Here is a 23088-nt window from a genome sequence, read left to right as displayed (position 1 = left end):
TCCTTAAATATCTGCAAATTATCTGAATTCTCCTATTGAATACCCATCCTGTGTAACTGGCGATCTCCTGGAACACTTACCTCATGTGCTAGTGCTCCTGGGGGCATTTTTCTGGATCTTATGGCTGTGAAAGGCGTGCACAAGGGCCAACACAGGAGCCGAACTGTGGAAACCAAGATGGCGCTATAGGCACCCCCGCCGAGCCCCTCGATGAGCTTGGAATGGACTACGGAAATAAAATCTGAAGTGAAAGCAACTCTAGAGCTGCTATTGACAAAAAATTACAACAGTTCTTCAATAAAGTTGACAATGCTCATGAACGCTTGGATAGTCTGGGCCTGGAGCTTGACAAGGTGCAACAGCGAACTGCTGTGGTAGAGGACTCTCTGTATCTAGTGGACACTATAGATAAACAGTTTAAGGCCCTGATGGACAAAATCGAAGATCTGGAAAACCGGGCTAGATGTAACAACCTGTGCCTAGTGAGTATTCCGGAGAGTGTTCAGGAGGCAGACTTGTTGAACTATTTGGAGAATTGGTTATCACAGAGTCTACACTTAGATGCATGCCACGGTCCATTCCAGATTGTGTGAACTCACTGGCTTGGGGCCCATGGGCCCGAAGGTTCCAGACTATGTGTTGTGATCTTAAGGGTTCTGAACTTCACCCACAATGTGGAAATATTGCGGGTGCTATAGGCGAGTAAAACTTTGCAAGTGGACAATCGTAAGATTCTGTGCTTTCAAGACTTTTCAGTTGTGGTTGCATCCCACCCTGGTGAATTCAGTGTAACATGCACAGCATTATATAAATGCCAGACCTGCTTCACGCTTCTTTATCCAGCCCGCATTTGGGTGATCCATGAGGGCCGTCCTGTTTTCCATGACACTCCTGTGGAGGCATAGGCCTTTTTGGACTTCCTCTCTGTGGAAAAAAGCCCTCTCTCTCCATCTACATCAGAATCAGGAGCCTGACTTATGTCTCGGATTAATTAATTTTCTCTCTAGCCTCTATCAGAGGCCTGGTTATTTCAGCATCTACGTAAACAGAACATGAACATTATTTGAGGAACTTGCTGAGGGACTAAGTTGCTGGCTTGGGACTTGTAGATTTGTGATCTGGCTTGTGGTAACTTTACAGTTTTGCCTTGGGCTTGCTTGCTGATCTGTAGTGTGGAGCTAGATTTGGGGATGGTATGTTTGGGGGATGATTGTGTGTATGAGCTTTGATTGGAGGGGGGTTGGTTCACGGGGGAGTCCTTTTCCATGTATGTGTGACAGGGTGTTGGGGTCTTTTCGGGGGGAGGCAGTTGGTTGGGACAGTTTTTTGGGGGGCTGAAAGTTGTACTTCAGGTTTGCTTGTGTGGATGGCTACGAGTATGGTATGTCTTGCTTAATGGTCAATGGTATGATGGGGGAACCTGGTGGAGGCTGGGCACTGGGAGACCCCGGGAAATCTGTTTTTCTTGTTCTGGATGAATATTCCCATAGTGCAGTGGGAACCTACCTGAGGGTTTGTTCTTGGAATGTGGTGGGTATTAATGCACCCATTGTAAAGCGGATCCCCTTTTCTCCTGGGTTGCAGCTCCCAAAACAACACACAATGCTACACCGTGCAGGCTTCAACCGCTGCTTTCTCTCCCAGTCCCCGGGAGAGTAGCAGTAAAAAGAAAAAAAACCACACAGCACAAATCAGCCCTGGTTTTCAAACACAGTTCAATTTGATCCAAGCTTAAATAACCCAGCTCGGTCCAGCTAGGCTTGCAGAACACAGTGCACCTTTTAGCCAAGCTTCAACACACTGCTCAGTCCAGCTAGGCTTTCAAACACAGTTCAAATTTAGCCAAGCTTCAAAATACAGCTCAGTCCAGCTAGGCTTTCAAAACACAGTTCAATTTTAGCCAAGCTTCAAAATACAGCTCAGTTCAGCTAGGCTTTCCAAACACAGTTCCATTTTTAGCCCAGCTTTAAACACAGCTCAGTCCAGCCCTGCTTTCAAAAAAAAACACAGTTCACTTTGAGCCAGGCATTAAACACAGCTCAGTCCAGCCAGGCTTTCAAAAACACAGTAATGGCTTTGCGCGGGCTCAAAGCCTAGGGTCCCACCCTCTTGGTCAGTCATACTCCTACCTGACCTCCTCCCGCTTGACCCGGCTTGGCCACGCTACTCTCTTGGCTTTCGCTGAGTCAGAGCTGAAAAGTCCATCGGCTCTTCCAGGGCGCTCTCCGGTTCAGTTAACTCCATAGGGCAAGGCCCAATCTCCTCCTCTCTCTCCTCAGGAGCCCAATCCATATTCTCTTCACCCCGCCCTTCTCCCAGCTGCTCACCCTTTTTTTCATTAAAGCTCTTTGGTGTCTCTTCTTTCTCCACCCACCTGTTCCACCACCTCTTCCACCAGGTTGGAGAATCAGCCTTACTCCTTCCCCTGCGGCCCCCCTCTGGCCACTCCTGGGAATGCACATAGTTTCTCTTATCCTCAGGTTCCCTTGGGGCATGTTGGGAGTTGTAGTTCCTTATTTCTAGTTCTTTCTTGGGGAATGCCTGCCTATAACGGGGGTATTCTTGCTTAGCCCAGGGTTCCCCTGAGGCCTGCGGGGAGTTGTAGTTTCTTGCTCTCCTCTTTTCTTTCTGTTCCCCAGAGCTGCCTACATACTCTTTACACCATTAAGAGGACAAAGATCTTACAGGAGCTAAAGAAAAAGCACGTTCATATTGCCCGTCCTCAGGAAACCCACCTAAATGATGAGGAACACCAAAAATTGAAGCGTAGCTGGGTGGGGGCAGTACATTATTCATCTGGCACTACCCATAGTGCAGGGGTTGCACTCTTAATCAGTAAATCAATACCGTATAAGATTCGTAAGGTGCTGGTGGGATGGGAGGGTCGATTTTATGTTGGCCCACTTAACTGTTCAGAACTCAGAGCTAGTCATTCTGAATGTTAATGCCCCTAATGTTTTCGCTCTCTCCTTTTTTCAGACACTGATTAAAGTTTTGGTGCCATATCTACACTTGCCTCTTCTAGTTCTGGGGGATTTTAACATTACAATGGATCCTTCTGTAGTTTGGAAGGGTGGAAAGGGCCCTGTTGACCTTAGACCTAGTTGGTGCCTTTAATATTTTTGCAAAGTCCTAGATTTGGTGGATCCCTGGCGGATTTTTCATCCTCTAGAAAAAGATTTTACCCATATTGCCAGGGCACATTCAGTCATGTCTCACATTGATTATATCTTTGTAAAATCCACCCATTTCCATAGGGTTACTGAGGCAAATATAGATCTCCCGATGCTGTCAGATCATTCTCTTATCCAAGTTGATCTGCAGAGTGTATTGGATGAGTGGGGTCTTAGGCTTTGGCGTTTTCCATCATATTTGTATTGGGATTCTTTCTTTAGATCTTGTCCAGAAGTGGCAGTATTATTTGGCGGATGAGTGCCATGCTTTGGACCGTATACTATTTTGGGAAACAACAAAGGCTGTTTTGAGAGGGGAAACCATTGCCTATGTGGCTGCTAGGAGACAGAAACAGGCCAAAGACCTGTTATATTTGGAACGTCAGGTTGACAGATGTAAGAGGGAGTGGATTAGGTGTCCTTCTACAATGGCCAAAAATAATTTAAAAGCAGCTAGGGTGGCCCTCAATTCACTAGTGCATGATCAAACCGTTAAGTCCCTTGTGTATTATAAACTTAAGCTATATAGACATGGAGATCGGGCTGGGAGGCTGCTAGCCCACTTAATCCATCCCTGGGAGTGTCCCCAGTTTTGTAAAGGTATACGTCATCAAGGAAAATCTGAGTCTAATAAGGACCAGCTGATACATTTGTTTTCCCAACATTTTGCTTGCTTCTATCAGCAGTCCTCTGTCTCACTTGAAACTGTTCAGTCATATGTTTCTACCCTGGCTTTGCTTAGGATTGACCTACAGGTGGCTGGGAGTTTGCATGAGCCGAGTTATTGATTTAATGCTATTGCTGGTGTTCTTCCATGCCTAATTTTCTTGGTCAGTTAAGTATTACTGAATATCACGGCTGGCCCATTGAGCATGATTTAAGTGGACACTAGGCTCTCCTGCCCACTTAAATCGCTTGGCTATCAGACCAGTGAGCTTAAAGATACTCTTCTTTTTCATTCAGCTGAGGTTATTTCCTTGTCAAATATAATTTCTCACTTTCTCCTCCATTGTTTCTGTTCCCTGAAACCTGGTTTGCATTTAAATTTTGTTACTGCCTTGAGTCTCAGGAAAATTAAATCTGAAATGAAAACCACTGCCTTAGTGATGGATCTTTTACCTTCCTGTCTGCTTAAGAATATTCATCCAGAAATTTTGTCACTTATGATTAAGTCAGTGCTAATTTGTCATCTGGCATTTTTCCTCCATATTATCAATAGAAATCAAACAAAATAAAACATGGAAAAGAAAATAAGATGATACCTTTTTTATTGGACATAACTTAATACATTTCTTGATTAGCTTTCGAAGGTTGCCCTTCTTCGTCAGTTCCTCCATGTTGAAAGACGGTGCAGTCTGTCTTCAGCTGACAAAACCAACTCTTGATTCTGCATCCTTGTCCAACTACCAACCAGTTTCTAACTTACCTTTTGGGGCAATATTCATTTTATTATTATTATTTATGTATAAGTTTACAAGCATAGGGCCCCTTTTACAAATCTGCGTTAGCGTTGGTGTGTGGATTTGCCGCACTCTGAGGCCCCCTTTTATCACAGTGGGTAGAAGGCTTTTTTTTTTTTTTTAAGGGAATGACCATGAGACCCTATGCTTGGAACAACCTTCCTGAACCCTTACACCAAGCCCCCTCCCTGCCCGTCTTCAAGTCTTTGCTTAAAGCCCACCTCTTCAATGCTGCGTTCGGCACCTAACCCTTACCGTTCAGTGAATCCAGACTGCCCCAATTTGACTGCCCCTATCGGACCGACCGTTCACTTGTCTATTAGATTGTAAGCTCTTTGAGCAGGGACTGTCTCTCTTTGTTAAATTGTACAGCGCTGCGTAACCCTAGTAGCGCTCTAGAAATGTTAAGTAGTAGTAGTAGTGGTAAGTGAACCACTTGCCGTGCAGCCATTTTCCAGGCAAACCTTACCACCAACTATTCAGCAGGCAGTAAGGGCTCCCACGCTAACCCGGTGATAATCGCACGGGCAGGGCCGTGCCTAGGGTCTCCGGCGCCCCCCTGTAGTTGGCCCCGCCGGCGCGCCCCCCGAAAACGATTGCTACACTACCCGCCCTCTCCTCCCCAGATCCTTTTCCTTTTTGTTTAAATGTACCTCTCCGGCGCGCGGCAGCGTAGTGTTAGTGAGAAGGAGGCGGCGCTCCCCCGCCCCGACGTGTCTTCTTCCCTTCGCTCAGGGAAGGGAAGGGGTTAGATAGATTCCTAAAGGACAAGTCCATAGACCGCTATTAAATGGACTTGGAAAAATTCCGCATTTTTAGGTATAACTTGTCTGGAATGTTTTTACGTTTGGGGAGCGTGCCAGGTGCCCTTGACCTGGATTGGCCACTGTCGGTGACAGGATGCTGGGCTAGATGGACCTTTGGTCTTTCCCAGTATGGCACTACTTATGTACTCAGTGTCCCGCCTTCTTCTGACGTCATTTCTGACGTCAGAAGAAGGCGGAACCGAGCGAAGGGAAGAGACTGACACGTCGGGGCGGGGGAGCGCCGCCTCCTCACTAACGCTACGCTGCCATGCGCCGGAGAGGTAAAAAGGACAAGGATCTGGGGAGAAGAGGGCGAGGTAAGCATGGTGCGGCGGGGCGCCCCCCAGAGGATGGCGCCCTCCTGCCATGCTTACCTCACTTACCGTGTCGGCACGGCCCTGCGCATGGGACTGTCTGATTACCGCCAGGTAAGCCCCCAGGGCTACAAAAATAAGTGTTTTTTCAGCGCTGGAAATAGTCCGTGTCGGGGGCAGGAACTACCAAAGTGATGCTAGATTGGCATGCAGTAAAGCAGCAGTACGAGTACTGCCAGTTTGTAAAAGGGGCCGATAGTACTCAAGTATCTACGTGTTACATGAAAATCAGGGAGAATAAACACCAAGAAAATGTTTTTTTTTAAGGAAAAAAGAGCTAGGAAACAGTAATGGCACAATTATCCCTTCCTCAGGCCACTATACATGGGAGAGTGGCTAAATAGACAAGTAGGTCAAATAAGGAAAAAAAAAATTGAAGCTTAACACAAGCAAGAAAGGCCGAAGCCTAACTAACCACAGATAATCCTTTTTAGCAATCGAGTAAGCTGATACTACATTACTAGACACCCTCTTTAGCTCCAGAAAAGACTTAAGTTGTTCTGGCGCAAAAAAGACATATTTCACACACATATACCCCCGGATTCTGTATAGCGTTTGGCACCGAAATCCAAGTAGATACTATAAGAGCACACGCAACTTTAACTTAATCTTAACAAGCCAATCAGTGTTGTTAACAGCACTTAACAAGCAATAATGAACACTAACTGACAATAATTAGAATTTACGTGCACAAATCACTAAGCATATTCTGTAATGCACAGCACCTAAATTTTATTGTGCACAGGAAAAGAGCCATGGTTATGGGTGGGGAAATGGGCATTACATGGGCATTCCAAAATTTATGCGTATAGTTATAGAATATGACCCAGTGCGCCTAAATCTACGCACCAGCATTTATGCCATGTTTTCGTTGGTGTTAATGGATGCGCATAGTTTTAGGTGCTAGGATGCCAACTAAACGTATTCTATGCACCGTGCCTAAATCTAGGTGCCGCTTATAGAATACGCTTAGATGGAAATGTTTTCTGTGCGGATTTATATAGAATCCCCCCCCCCCCCCATATCGTACTTCTAGGGATGCACCAATAAAAATGTTGCTCCCAATGTCTTTACTTCTTCCCTCATATCCAGGAAGCACTTTTGTCTGTCCTGAGTGGACTTGGTGACATCTGGAAACACCCACAACGTTTGGCCACAAAATGTTTAAGCGTTCTTAAAATAACATTTTCATGACCGCATTAAGGTCCTGTTCAAATGCAAATGATATCAGTAATGTGGCTCTGTCAGGAACATCTAATAACAAATCTTTGAAAATCAAAGAAAGATCTTTTAAATCATTAATCTCCTCTTCCTGACCCTGTTCAAGTTCTTCAGGAGCCTTCCTTCATTTCTTCTTTGTAGGCAAAAAATATATCTTATTGATCGGGGGGAATATACTCTGAGCAAAATGTTAAATTCTCAGATCCAATGGGGAACTGTAACAGGCCTTGGGAAATTCAAAATCTTCAAATTCAATCGTCTGTTATAGTTATACCCCCCCCCCCCCCCCCCCCCCCCAATATTCAGCCAGCGGCAGTGAGCGTTTTTTTAAACGCTAATCGTCACCGGCTAAATTATGCCCCTCTATTCAGTGCTAGGCCATTTCCAGGCACCAGCATTGAATATTGGGGCATAATTTTGGACGGGCAGGCTGCTAGAGCTTATGTGGGCCCGGCTGGATATTCAGCCAAGCCCACATAAGAAAGTTATGCTTGTCCCGACTGAATATCGTGCCAAGACTCGCATTAAAAAATATGTATTTTCTCCTTCCCATGGCGGCGCAGCCCCCGAAATCACACCACCCCCCTGGTAGGTCCGCTCCGCTCCTCCCACTCCCCAACAAAAGCCCAATCCCACCCCCTCCTCTCAGTCAGGGTAGGACCCTCCCCCGGGGCCTACCTGACTTCCTTGGTGGTCCAGCGGGGCGTCGGGGGTAGGAGCGAAACTCCCTTGCTCCTGTCCATATTGGCAGTTTCCTTGCTCCCCCCAGAACAGAAGGGAAAGATAGTCATGCTTAATGCTTGCAGGGACCTCCCCCCCCCCCCCCCACACACACACAATACAACATACAAGACTCATGCACACTCCGTCCATCAGTCCCTGAGGCAAAGCAGAGACAGCAATTCAAACAAAAGCACAACATTCAATATTCAGAGGTCTCCACCCCCCCAAAAAAAAGAGTACCCCAAATCCTCCAAACCAGCCAACTGAACCCAGTTCAAGTTCAAACTGTGTGTAATAGTCTCCATGAGGCCACAAAGCACTAGGAGGACTCCACAGTACTTAGCCAATCCAGGGCAGCATTCGGGGAATCATAAGTACACCACTTGCCTTCATGGTGGATACACAGAGAAGCTGGATATTGTAACATAAAACAGAACTTTTTTCCCACCCGTTTTGAACACACAGGGTTAAAGGCTCATCGTTTTGCCATTAAGACCACAGAATAGTCCTCGAAAATGTGTACTGGACAGGCCTTTGAGACAGGTATCCTCTCGGTTACCTTTGTGGAGCTTCAAAATGGATGTTTTTTGCACATGGTGATGGAACTTGCAGTGGCAACCCGGGGCCGTGAGCCTTCTGCCTGCAGCTGACCCAGACGATATGCTCTCTCCAAATGAATCGAACCGCCATCCACCGCCTGGGGAAGTGCACCAGCAGCCAGGTCTCCAGGGTAGTACGCAGATGGGACACGGACAATGATTCCAGGAAGCCCACAAAGCGGAGATTGTCCCAGCGTGCCTGGTTTTAGATCTTCAAGCTTTTGCTGCTGCATGTAAGACCACTCGTTCAAACAAGCCAGGGCTGACTTTTTGGCCTGGATCGTGTCCTCCACATCTGAGACATGGCATTACAACTCCCCCATGTGCCATGTGAGCTCCAAGGTAAGCTGTGAGATATTAGTAAGTTGATCCGACAATTTAGCAAAGCATGAATCCAGCACCTGCACCACCACCAATGTAATCTCAAGCACAAGATCAGACTGGCTTGGGGTCTGCAATGCCTGCGGGTACTCTGCCATCTTGTCCTCCTGCCCGCAGCCCTACTTCTCCTCTCGTCTAGGAAGTGTAAACACCATCCGAGGGACAGATCAGGTTAGATATTTGTCCATATGCTGTACCAAGCCAAGTAGTGAGGGTTTGGACTAGGAACCAACACCAAACAGTGAAGATTAATAGCGATTGAGGGGGATCCCTGAGCAGCTCGTTCAAATACACCTGGAGCTGCTCACAGCATCACGTGACTCCCCTGCTTCCAATCTTATTTTTAAAAGAACACCGTCTAACCTCAACTGTAATTCAGAAATATCAAGGTGAAGTGCTGAAATGAGTAACAATTTTGTTATATCTCCAACAAAGGTGAAATGTTTTCAAACTTGCCTGAAAGATCAGCCTTGCTGCAGTGTTTTTTTTTGTTGTTTTTGTTACATTTGTACCCCGCACTTTCCCACTCATGGCAGGCTCAATTCGGCTTACATAGGGCAATGGAGGGTTAAGTGACTTGCCCAGAGTCACAAGGAGCTGCCTGTGCCTTAAGTGGGAATTGAACTCAGTTCCTCAGTTCCCCAGGACCAAAGTCCACCACCCTAACCACTAGGCCACTCCTCCAGCCTTTTTTCAACTTTACAGAATTTCCACCAAACAAGGAATTACAATAATATCAGTAAGGTAGAAGTACTGCTTGTGCAACACATCTAAAATTTTGAATACTTAAGGATGAATGGACAACCCTCAATTGCCTTAACCAAAAATTTTTTTTAGCCAAAGCATTAACCTGATCCTCCAGTGTTAACTTAGAATCGAGTATTACACCCAAAACTCTCTTTATTTTCAATCTGAAGAACCTCTCCAGTATCAAGATGAGAAGACTTCCAAGGGAGAGATTTAAAATCGCCAAACCAAACTACTTTTGTTTTTTGTTTATTAAGCTTTAAAATATTAGTTTGAGCCTAAGAATCAACCAGAGAAATATTTTTTAAGGATTCTATTGTTCTATCAAAAGTCTCAAGTGCAGGATATAAAAGGAAGTTGTCATCTGCATAGGATATCACTAAAATTCCAAAGTTTATTTTAAAAAAACCTCCTAAAGATCTCATGTAAATGTTAAACAGCAAAGGAGAGAGTGTTGAGCCTTGCAGCACACCACATTGAGGAAATCAAGAAGCTGAAATAAGATCACTTTTCTGGACCTGATATGACCCTCTTATCCAAGAACTCATCAAACCATTTTAAAATCTTTGCCGCAATACCAATCTCACAAAGTCTATATAACATAAGTGAATGATCTATTACATCAAATGCAGCTGAGATCTCAAACTGCAAAAGAATAGTTTGCTCTCCTACCCAATACTCTTAATTTATGTGGCTAAGAACAGTAACAATGATTCAGGGGTCCTTATACTAAGGCACACCAAAAAATGGTCTGGGCTAGTGTAGGCGTGTGTTTTTCAGCGCGCCTGTAAGGCCTTTTATTTTTTTAGACGTGCAGCAAAATAAAAATTGGCACGTATCCATTTTGGGCCTGAGACATTACTGCCACCCATTGACTTAGCGGTAAGGTCTCATGTGCTAACCGGGTGGTAATCGTCAGCATGCATACACTGCCAATTACCGCCCGGTTAGCGCTGTGTGGTAGAAAATAAATATTTTCTGACACGCATATTGGATGCACGTAAAAAATGGAATTACCACCCGGGGCAAGCGGTAGCCGGGCAGTAGTTCTAAATTGGCATACATTGGACGCACGTAGGCACCTACGCGCCTTTGTAAAAGGGCCTCTCGGTGCTATGTCCTGGACGAAATCCACAATGAGAGAAATGCAGAATATTATTAGAAAACTAGTAAAAAAAAGGCCCGTTTCTGACACACATGAAACGGGCGCTAGCAAGGTTTTCCTCGGATTGTGTATGTGTGTGAGAGATGGAGTGTGTGTCAGAGCGAGACAGAGACAGCATGTGTGTGTGAGAGAGAGAGAGTGTTTGAGAGACAGAGAGTGTCTGTGTGTGTGTGACAGAGAGATGGAGTGTGTCAGAGAGAGTGAATGTGAGAGACTGAGTGTGAGCCCTCCCCCTCCCCTCCCCCCCAGTGCATCAAAGCCCCTCGCCACCTGCAGCTGCCAGTGGTAACGCTGTCTGGCCGCTGCTGCTTCTCTTGTTGAGCAGCAGCGGCCGCTACAAAAAGAAAAAAAAAGCCATAAATATTTTTAAACCCAGCGCCTGTCAGTCGCTGCGCTCCTCCGGGGTCTTACTCCAGGGGCAGTGATGTGGAGGCGAGAGGAGGAGCGGCTGCAGAGACTGTGTTTTAAGACTTGGGCATTTGCGAATGATTTGGGCTGTGTTTAAAAACATTTATGTTTTTTTTTTTTCTTTGTAGCGGCCGCTTCTGCTCAACAGAAGCAGCAGCAGCCGGACAGCGTTACCAGTGGCAGCTGCGGGTGGCGATGGGGTTGATGTGGCTGGGGGGGGGGGGTGTTGATGTGCCGGGGGGGGGGGCTTGGCTGATGCGCCAAAGAGGGGGGTTCTGTGGTGCCGCACTTGTAGTTTTTTGGTGCACCACTCCCTGCCACTTGCTCCAAAGTGGCAGGGAGCGGCGCACTGACAGCTGGTTCCCAGGCAGGGGGAGGAGTAGGGAAACGCGTGTTTCCCTACTCCTCCTCCTGCCTGGGAATCAGCTGTGAGTGACGTCATCCTGGCTATGGAGCCTAGATCAGCAACTCCAGGAGCCACGGACACAGGCAGTCCCACATTAGAACATTGGTGGTGAGAATTATTATATAGGATATAAAGTCAGTTAAACCACAAATTCCAATAACTTGGCTAGCCAGGGAATTCCTGTCACTGGTCTATAGTTATCAACCACTTTAAGATCAACACCTACTGATTTTGATTATAAACATGAGTATTATTTCAGCAATCACATCAGGATGCAAATCTTCCTGTAATATGTGAGATAAAATTAACAAACTATAAGTTGCAATATTAGAGGGAACTGTTTCAAGGAGGTAGGAAGGACAAATAACTAAACTGCAAAATTTATTGGAAAGTTTGTTCAACAGCTGCATAACTTCACTAGGTGATGTTCCAATAAAGCTATCCCATATAATATATCCAGGAATCCCTTGTTCCTCCAGTAATCCCAGTGGTAAACAATCGACATAATCCATTTTATCTAAACAAAAAGATTGTCTAATCTTTACTACTATAGACCAAGGAGGTTAGATTGAGAACAGGAGACTGCATGAGCCTATTTGGCCCATTATGGGAGCTGAAGCCAGTAAGGTGGATCTTGCTGCCATTTTAGTTCACCTAAAGCAATGGCGAACATTATTGAAAATAATAGCAAAAGCTTATCTATCTCTATATATAAAAGGCACCACCAACGTTCTAAATGAAGCCTCCAGCCGGAAGTGTGAAGGGGGAGAGATATCCGGTTTCCCCATGAGTGTCTGCCCCGCCCTCGCTCTCTCTGTAACACAAATAGTGAAGGAAAACACAGCAAAGCACGAAATCAAATCGCTCTCTCTAACAGTGAAGGACTCAGAGGGGGGAGGAGAGAGAGGGCAGAAGCCCTCACTATCTCTGTAACATAAACACAGCACAGCAGGAAACTTAACACTGAAGGACTCGACTCCGAGGGGGGAGGGGACAGTGAGGACAGACAGCACAGGGGAAGGGAGAGAGGGCAGAGGGCAGGGACACACACACTCCCACATGCACACAGAAGAAAGACCCGATTTCAATGATTTTGCCGGACTGCGGGGCAGGTGGCACCACAAAGTTTGGGCTGGCTCTCGGTCACCTGCTCAGAGCCATATTGCAACGGAGAGCCTGTCGAGACCACCCAGCCATGAGCATTCAGGACCACGTTGCCGCCTGGCCCTGACCTTGGTGCCGCCCGACTGCACCCACCTCCAGTGTCATCGGCAGGCTGCCCGACCACAACCACCTCCCGCATAGCCGACCACCAGCGCCAGCGGACGCCACCTGGACCGACGACCGCCCTCCTGCCAGTGCACACCTCTCGAATGTTTGCCCACAGAGCCACCTCCAGCACTGCCGGCCAGGCTCTCATCACCAAACATCGCAGAAGACACCGTCTGGCAGAGGAGGGATCGGAGCATCACGTGGCCTGGGCTCGGGACGGAGAGTGGCAGACAAGAGGAGCAGGTGAGAGAATCGGGCACGGAAGACGGTTGGGAAGCACGATGTGTACGGCACGCGAGAGACGCATGGCTCAGAGCTGCTCCCAATCGGGCGGCATTGCTTCACGTCGCACGTGGGAACAGTGGGAGTAGTTTACTGCACATCAGAGAGAATGCCAGCCCCAGGGTCTCGAGCTGTTTTCTAAAATTAAGATGACTCCAATTTACTCAAATCAGCAGCCAAAGCATTCCATAGAGTAGGTCCATCATTTGGAAAATAGATGAATGAAGTTCACGGACTGCGCATCAGAGACAGTGCCTGCGGCCGACCATCTGCCGCAACTGAGGTGAGCCCTACGCCACCCACGAAGATCAAGGTTGAATGTAGCCCGAGAAGCAGCCGGAGTACCAGGATTTGAGTACAGGCACAGTCCCATCATCCTGAAGCACCCTGCGAGCAGCGGATCAGTCACCACTACCATCTGCGCCCAGGACATCACTCTCGAGCACCTGACTATGAGTTATCTAACTATCCTGAATCGCCACCAAAATAAATACAATCAAAATACTCCTAGCAATCTATTCCCTCACATTGACCCACCTAACACTATCCATCCCACTTACAGAATACAATATCATACCCATCCTTCAAAACCACCAAAGACTGAACAAACACTCCACACTCCACCAATCTGATACTCACCAAAGTAAAGGAAGATTAATTACGGTCATTACCAATGCAATGGAAGGAAATATCACAACAGACAGACACCATCCAACGAACAACAACTTACACGAATCCACACAACATCAAACCTAGCAGCCCAATACCAAAATATCCAAGTGGGTTACATTAATGCTAGGTCCATAGTTAACAAAACAACAACAATATCAGACTGGATTAATTCAGAAAACCTCAATCTTATCTTCATCAGTGAAACATGGATCCACAATCAAAGGGACCCCATAATCCTCGAACTCTGCCCCCCCAGGTTACAAAATCACTCACTGGACCAGACTGGATAAGCGAGGTGGAGGCATCGCGTTAATCTGCCGAGCACAATTCACTACTGAAACCATCGCCGAGATGGCGATGATAACACATCAACTAGATATTGCTTCACTCAGAATCCAAAACAAATCCCTGATTGACCAACTGACCTGCATCCTGTTTTAGAGACTGCCTGGTAACTGGAGCGAAAGCCAGCCTATCTTCACGGATTTTATCTCAAACGCTTGTGTAAACAACTCCAATACACTAATACTAGGCGACATAAACCTTCACCTAGAAGACCCCAACTCGGCCAATGCACGTGAATGCAAAGACTTCATACAGTGCTGAGATCTCACATAGCCTCACATGCAAGCTACGCACACCAAGGGACACACACTGGACCTCTTTTCACACAAATTGTCCACAGATCATAACCTATCAATAACAGATATCAAATGGTCAGAAGCACCTTAGACCAATCACTACAAACTGAACCTATCCCTAAATTGGCAAAAGGGCTCAAATCGTACACCAGAACAAACAAATTACACTACGAGAGGGCAAATAGATCCACAAATATTCTGGCAACAGATATATATCAACGAATGGACAACATGAACCGACTCCATACACTATCTCAACCACTGGGAGGCTAGATGCAGAAGTGTACTAAACGAAATAGCACACTTAAAGACAAGAATATCAAAAAGACAACACTCAATGCTATGGTTCAATGATGAATTAAAAAAAACTCAAAACAAAAAATGAACATACACTCAATGCATGGAAACAAATACACAGAAAATACAAATATGCAATTAGACAAACCAAAAGGTCCTACTACAAGACTAAACTAGGACCGGATAACAAAGATCTTAGAAACTATTTCAACTCGTAAATAAGTTACTAGACACCACCCCTGTCACTACATCCAACACAGACATCCCATCTGCAGACAAACTGGCTACCTACTTCAAGGACAAAATAACAAAATTATGCAGCACTCTTCCTCGTTACAACATCGACATCGAAAACTTCTTCAACCTAGACCTAATCCCGGGCGGATACCCAGCTGACCGTATCTGGTCTACATTCAATCTACTCACCACTGAATCAGTTACACAAGCGACTCATAGATTCGCCAACACCCATTGCAAACTGGACATATGCCCCAGTCATCTACTTAAATCCGCCCCTAACTGATTCATAGAAGACCTCACATCCCACCTAAACTTCACGTTACAACAAGGTTTCTTCCCCAAGGAATATGGCAACATCCTACTTACCCCAATACCAAAAGACACTAAGAAAAAAACAAACGACCTCACCAACTACCGCCCAGTTGCGTCCATCCCTCTAGTAGTAAAATTGATGGAGAGCTTGGTGACCAAACAGCTTACGGAATACCTGGACAAGTACTCAATACTACAGGACTCATAATCAGGATTCCGCTCCCACCATAGTACCGAAACTGTCCTAGTCACTCTCCTGGCCAAATTCAAACAGGAAATAGCCATAGGTAAAAGCATACTTCTCCTTCAATTTGACATGTTGAGCGCATTCGACATGGTAAACCATAACATACTAGTAAGACTCAATGGCCACTTCAGGATTGTTGGAAACGTACTCAATTGGATCAAGGGCTTTCTAACCACCAGAACATACCAAGTAAAATCAAATTCAAACATATCACCACCGTGGAAAGCAGCCTGTGGAGTACCTCAAGGATCACCATTATCACCAATACTCTTCAACATGATGATGATCCCACTGGCAAAGTCCTTATCCAATCGAGGCTTTAACCCATTCATCTATGCAGATGATGTTACAATCTACGTTCCCTTCAGACATGCCTTGACTGAAATAACCAATGAAATCAATGATGGCCTGAACATCATGGACTCTTCGGCAAACTCATTCCAACTGAAACTGAATACTGAAAAAACATACTGCCTTGTCCTCTCATCTCAACATAACTATAAACCCACAACCATAAACACCCCAGGACACATACTCCTTATGTCAGACAGCCTAAAAATACTCGGAGTCACAATCGACCGCAACCTCACTCTCGAGAGCCAAGTAAAAACTGTAATAAAGAAAATGTTCTACTCAATGTGGAAACTCAAAGAATAAAACCTTTCTTCCCGAGGGATACCTTTCGTAAACTAATACAATCAATGGTCCTAAGCCATGCAGATTACTGCAACGGAATCTATGCCAGATGTAAAGAACAACTCACAAAAAATCTCTAGACCGCCCAAAACACAGCAGCCAGACTAATATATGGTAAAATACGATTCGAAAGTGCTAAACCCCTTCGAGAAAAGCTGCACTGGCTCCCTGTCAAAGAACGGTTCATCTTCAAAATCTGCACATTGGTCCACAAAATCATCTACGGCGTAGTCCCAGGATACATGACAGACCTCATAGATCTACCAACTAGAAACAGACTCGGATCCAGGGCCGTGCCGATACGGTAAGCGAGGTAAGCACCGCAGGAGGGCGCCGCCGCAGTGCTTACCCTCGCTCGTCGCCACTTACCTGAGCCCCGCGCCACCGAGGCCTTTAAATCTTTTACCTCCCATCGCAGCAGTGTCAGTGAAAGCGCTGCCGACGTCTCCCTTCCCTTCGTGCTCATTGGTTCCCTCAGTGTCCTGCCTTCTTCTGATGTCAGAAGAAGGCGGGACACTGAGGGAACCAACGAGCGCGAAGGGAAGGGAGACGTCGGCAGCGCTTTCACTGACGCTGCTGCAACCGGAGGTAAAAGATTTAAAGGCCCCAGGGCGCGGAGCTCAGGTAAGGGAAGGGCAGAGAGGCATGGATGGGAGGGCAGGGCCCAGGGAGAGGACAAATTGCTGGAAATGGAGGGGAGGGGAGAGAGGAGGATTGCTGGCTATGGATGGAGGAGGGAAGGGCAGAGAGGGACAAGGATGGACATGGATGGGAGGGCAGGGCCCAGGGAGAGGACAAATTGCTGGAAATGGAGGGGAGGGGAGAGAGGAGGATTGCTGGCTATGGATGGAGGAGGGAAGGGCAGAGAGGGGCAAGGATGGACATGGATGGGAGGACAGGACACAGGGAGAGAGGAGAAATTGCTGGAAATGGATATAGAGTAAGAAATGAAGAAGAAAGGAGGAAAGTAAAGAAATAAATGGAAAGGAAGCCCTGGAAACGGAGTTAAGAGGACAGATAGCAGCAGAATCAGATACTGGGACAGTATGATTGGAAAAAAAGTCACCAGACAACAAAGGTAGAAAAAATCATTTTATTTTCATTTTAGTGTTTGGAATATGTCCACTTTGAGAATTTACATCTGCTATCTTATTTTGCAATGTATAGCAATTTGTTTCTAAGAATATTGCTGACAATTCCTGTCAGTGTGGCAAGTGGTGAGCGATCATTTTCACCGGGGGAGGGGGGGCAACTGATAGTCTGCAGGGGGGCGCCAGAGACCCTAGGCACGGCCCTGCTCGGATCAGCACGATCATAAGTAAACCTACATTACCCAAACTGTAAAGGGCTAAAATACAAAACAACTTATGCATCTAGCTTCTCCTACATAAGCACACAACTATGGAATGGACTCCCATATGCAGTGAAAACAATACATGATCACCTAAACTTCAGGAAATCATTAAAAACCCACCTCTTCAAAAAAGCTTATCCCACCGATCCAACATAAAACCTCACACCCAGCAACTCAACATAATTAATGTTCATACTGGACAATTTACTTTCCTCTTTCCCCTCGACCCCAGGACGCCTGATTCACTTTTACCTCATTTGACCTCAACACAATCTTGTATTTGTTATCAACCGAAATGGCAAATGCCTTTATGGTACTTTGTAAGCCACATTGAGCCTGCAAATAGGTGGGAAAATGTGGGGTGTAAATGTAACAAAATTAATTAAATCAGTTTGGTTACATAGCATCTGGTGATTCATAGACTGTGTACCTCTAGGGGAAGGGCAATTGTATACAGGACCTGAGGCAACATGGTTTTACCAAAGGAAAATTCTGCCATGCTGATCCAATTCACATCCAAGTGTTAGTGCTTTAAAACCAAGTTCTTATCCCCATTGTTGTTCCCGACGTGGGGCCACGTTTCACCGTGACGACATCTTCAGGGGAATGTATCTTGAAAATGGGTAGCAAAACCGTGTCAAGTTCCTCCCTGCTGAAAGCTACCTGTTTTCAAGATACGTTCCCCTGAAGATGCTGTCACGGTGAAACGTGGCCCCACATCGGGAACAACAATGGGGATAAGAACTTGGTTTTAAACACTTTGATCACAAACACTTGGATGTGAATTGATCAGCACCAGCAGCACACAACCCTGCACTGGACAGAATATGCCCTTAATAAGTGTCATTTTCATCTACAAAACTTTCTTAAAGGATTGTGATGTTCATCTGAATACTCCTTTAAATGAGGCAGGCAGGTTGGACCAGTGCTGTGATGGTTTAGGGTTGTTGTGCCGTATGCTGTCACTGTATCACGGTAAATTGGCATAATAGCACATACCGAGCACTGCCTATTAAAAAACAAAAAAACTAAATAAAAAAAGGAGTGGAGTGGCCTAGTGGTTAGAGCACCAGTCTTGCAATCCAGAGGTGGCCAGTTCAAATCCCACTGCTGCTCCTTGTGATCTTGGGCAAGTCACTTAACCCTCCATTGCCTCAGGTACAAACTTAGATTGTGAGTCCTCCTGGGACAGAGAAATATCCAGTGTACCTGAATCAGTGGCGTTGCCAAGGGTGGGCCTGGATGGGCCTAGGCCCACCTACTTTGAGCTGAGGCCCACCCAGTAGCAGCACACCTATGGTGTGTCTGGCAGGGATCCCCAAGCCCCACCAGCCGAAAACTCCCAACAACTGCATACCTGCCTTCCCTCTGATGTATTCCTGCCTATCCAGAAACAGGAAGTTGCATCAGATGGAAGACTGTGGAGCCAACATGAGCAGTGTGTATTAGTTGCTGCTCACTGCCGGTGAAAATCTGCTATTTAAAAGGTATGCGGGGTAGGGGGGATGTTTGAGACCCATATGGCATGCAGGCAAGAGAGTGAGAAACCAAATCACTTGTGGGACAGGGCGGAGTTCTTCTGCCCACCCATCTTGGGCCCAGGCCCACCCAAATGTGGGTGTCTGGCTACGCCCCTGAGTCCTGAATGTAACTCACCTTGAGCTACTACTGAAAAAGTTGTGAGCAAAATCTAAATAAATAAACAATTTTTGAGAAGAAGGTTATGGTATGAGATACTAGATAAAATTTAATGCCAAAAAGTGTAGAGTGATGCACTTTGGGGTCAGTGGTGTGCTGGTAAATGTTTAAGAACAGGCTCTCTCCCCGATCCACCTCTGCGCCCCCCCTCACCTCCCAAATTTCAGAGCTGGCTATAGCCGGGGAGAGAGCCTGGGGGGGGGGGAGGGGGCGCAATGCATTACTCTCTCCAGGAAAAAAAAATTAAATGCTCCCAGGTTCCAATCTAATTCATATTTAATGTGGGATAAAATGCCATAGATAAGTAAATTCCTTCAAGAGGTATGAAGGAGGGCATCATGCTGCTTTTGATCAAGGTTGCCAGGTGGAAAATTTTTTTCCCACCCAAACCAGCCTAAATCCAGCCCAAAACCCGCCCAAACTCAAACCCCGCCCCTGACACCCCCACCCCCGCGTCAACCCCGCCCCCGCCGTCATCGGCCCCGCCTCCCCCGTCATCGGCCCCGCCTCCCCCGTCATCGGCCCCGCCCATAATGTCACTAACCCCGCCCAAAACGTCACTAACCCCGCCCCCCGCGGCCGAAAAAACGCCAAAAAAACCGCCCAAAACACAAAAAAGAAGCCCAAAAAACCGCAACCCGCCGCGGGCAAAAATTTCCCGCGGCGGGTTGCGGAAAACCGCCCAATTGGGCGGTAAAACCCCGCCCACCTGGCAACACTGCTTTTGATTGGTAGTGGTAGAGAATCTTAGCACTGGAACTTCTGGAAGGCATATTTGTTGAGGGTAGGGGAGAGTTGGAGTGTAGATTATTTTTATTTGTTACATTTGTACCCCACATTTTCCCACCTATTTGCAGGCTCAATGTGATCATCACCTCCGGTGATGAAACAAATACGGGGAGGTTGGGGCAAGGAGGTTTAATGACAGGAGTCAGCATGAGCCTATCTCATCCATTATCTAGGCTGAAGGCAGTGGGCGGAGCTTACCACCATATTGGCCAGAACAAAACAATTGCTATTAACTATTGAAAACAATAGCAAACTTATGAGGTTTTATTAAACCTCCTAGGCTTTGCATTCCTTCTGTTAGGAGGGGATCAGAGGGGGATGTAAGGAGAGTTTGGGGGGGGGGGGGGTTGGGAAGTTGTCTAAGGGAAGGGTTATATTCAAAATGTTTTTGTCAGTGCTCCAGAGCTTGCTTTTATTTGCAATGCTGTATTGTGGATTTCAGTGCTGCGCTATATGCCTTCATTTTCTCTCTCTATATAGAAATATCTTTATTGTTGTCATAAGAAAAAAATAAAGGCATATGGGGGAGATTCTAAATATGGCACCTAAAAAAATTGGTACAGGAATTAATGCCGACTAAGCTTATTCTATCATAAGCACTTAGGTGCGGTATATAGAATACGTTTAGTTGGCATCCTAGTGCCTAAAACTATGCGAATCCGTTTACACCACCGAAAATGTGGCATAAATCCTGGTGTGTAGATTTAGGCGCAGTGGGCCATAATTACGCATGTAAATTTCAGAACGTCCATGAAACACCCATTTCTCTGCCCATAACCACGCCCCTTTTTGCCAGCGTGCGTTAGAAGTTAGGCACACTGCATTACAGAATGCGCTTAGCAAGTTATGTGCATAAATTCTAATTAGGGCCAATTAGAATTATTATTTAAGAGCTGTTATCAATGCTGATTAGCTTGTTAAGCCAATTAAGTTATGTGTGTTGTTATAGAAGACACTTGGATATCAGCGCAGATCTCTAGGCGCGGTATATAGAATTTGGGTGGATAGCACAGCACTGAAATCCAAAATACAGCACTACAAATAACAAAGCAAGATCTGGAGCACTGACAAATACATTCACAGACTCCTCCTCCAACTCCCCTTACATTCCCCCGATCCCCTCCTAACAGAGAGATTGCAAGACCCAGATTTAATAAAACCTCACAAGTTTACTATTGTTTTCAATAGCAATAGCAATTGTTTTGTTCTGGCCAATATGGCAACTGCGCAGTAGGGGTCGCTTCAGCTCTTTGATGTCATGCTGGCTCCTGTCATTAAACCTCCTTGGGTTGGGGCCTGCATTGTTGAAGAGGGGTCAAGGTAATATTTGAAAGACAACTAGGGGGGGATAAAAACCCCATGCAAACTGACTCCTTCACTTTGAGTCTTAATAGCATGAGGCATTTTGCAATCCAACATATGCTTGCTAAACATTTTGATCTAGCATACATACTAATAACATATGTGCATTTTGGGAACTGTTTTTTTTGAAGGCTTATACAAAAATTGAGTTCATTGTTCATTAAATGGTGCTTTAGAGTGCACTTTACTTTTTTTGGCAACAATTAGCTTGAGTTTTAAGTCTCTTTCTATGATGTCTTGTTACTCAGTCCAATCACGTTTCACTGACTGCACCATGATGGATTACCCAGACTCACCTTCAGGTCATCCGTTCTCTGTTCTCCTTTCTCATAATGTGTTTCCCAGGTGCTGGCCTCTGCTTTATGAGCATCGTATTCATAAAGTCATCGGATGGTCAGTGACCTGGAGCCGTGTTTGGCTGAAAGGCATTCTAGAAAACAATATGACGGTATCCTGTTTTATCCCCCGACTTACCATCAGCAGATGACATATTATTTGGCTACTGTCCCAGTTGTACATTTAAAACGAGAAAGTTGCACTAACATCCTTCATAAGTTTCCCCCTCACTAGAGAACAGTGGCCACGTGATATTCATATGTTGTCGTGTTTCCAGTCTGGGATGATTTCCAACATCTATCATTTCCTCCCTTCCTCTTTATGAATTCTTCTTCGCTCATCTGACACCTGTTTCCACTCTATCACAAAACTTCTGTTCATCCCCTCGTCTCCTCTCCTTCACTGCCTTCCCCATCCCCTCTTTCCTAACTCTTCTTTCCACTCTGTCTCAAGACTTCTCATCATACCCATCTCCTCCATTATTCTATAATTCCTGTCTCTTCTAAACTTCATTCTCCTCCCCATTCCCTCTGCTCTTCTAACTTTTGTCCTCACTTTGTCCTGCAAAGCCTAAATATGTATTCTGAAATTTAAGGAGATTGGGAAGGTGAGAGAGAAATGTGTCCTTGGCGTCCGCTTGCATGCACACACACACTAGGGATGTGGAATAATTTTAATGAAAACTTAAGGGCAAAAAACCTTTCATGCAAAGTCTCCCCGCGATTTACACATTGATGAAGAAATAAGAAGAAATTGGGAGAAGTACTATGATGCTTAAAATCATATTATTCAATAATCCCAAAAATAATTAACACAAAATTTTAAGCATATGTATAAACATTGCTGTATATGTTTTATGACAGTGATTCCCAAACCTGGTCCTGGAGGCTCTCCAGCCAGTCAGGTTTTCAAGATATGCACAATGAACATTCGTGAGAGAGATTTATACGTTCTACCTCCACATCATGTAAATCTATCTCATGAATATTCATTGTGGATATCCTGAAAACCTGACTGGCTGGGGTTCCTCCAGCATCAGGTTTGGGAAACACTGTTTTATGAGGACATCATAAACAATTCTTCTAAGGTCATGAGTCCTCCTATAGGACTGCCCCTATTTCAAGTTAAGATCTTTTATACAGTTTTAATCATATGTCCCCAAAAAGTGTGAATCTAATTTGGGTAAACATGAAAACTGTGATAATGTGAAACAGGCTTTTGTCACGACTGCTGGCGCACATACCTGAATTCCTGAGTTCCGACCCGAAGACACCTGCGGCATCAGGGTGCGGGAGGAGCGGCACCGCATCCTTGAGCGGAGCGTCTTCTAGCAGTGTGCAGCAGGAGCCTGGTGGAGTCCCTTAGTTGAGAGCGCACGCTTGACGTGCATCTTTCTGTGCTTGGGCTGAGACTCGGTCAGGTGATAT

General features: G+C 45.8%; 1 long non-coding RNA gene and 1 pseudogene across 1 annotated transcript; one reads left to right on the top strand and one right to left on the bottom strand.

Annotated features, from left to right (window-relative positions):
• Positions 1–23088, top strand: part of LOC115481002 — a 469054-nt pseudogene that overhangs the window by 283003 nt on the left and 162963 nt on the right.
• Positions 10003–22680, bottom strand: LOC115480246. Its single transcript, XR_003943798.1, has 4 exons — positions 22523–22680; positions 18284–18287; positions 15958–15963; positions 10003–10013 (listed from the first exon to the last, which is right to left on the bottom strand). It is a non-coding gene; the product is annotated as an uncharacterized LOC115480246 (long non-coding RNA).

This window comes from Microcaecilia unicolor, chromosome 11 (genome assembly GCF_901765095.1).
Source record: "Microcaecilia unicolor chromosome 11, aMicUni1.1, whole genome shotgun sequence".
Classification (NCBI taxonomy): Eukaryota; Metazoa; Chordata; class Amphibia; order Gymnophiona; family Siphonopidae; genus Microcaecilia; species Microcaecilia unicolor.
Note: the sequence above shows the minus strand (reverse complement) of the source record. Positions and strands in the feature narration are given on the sequence as shown.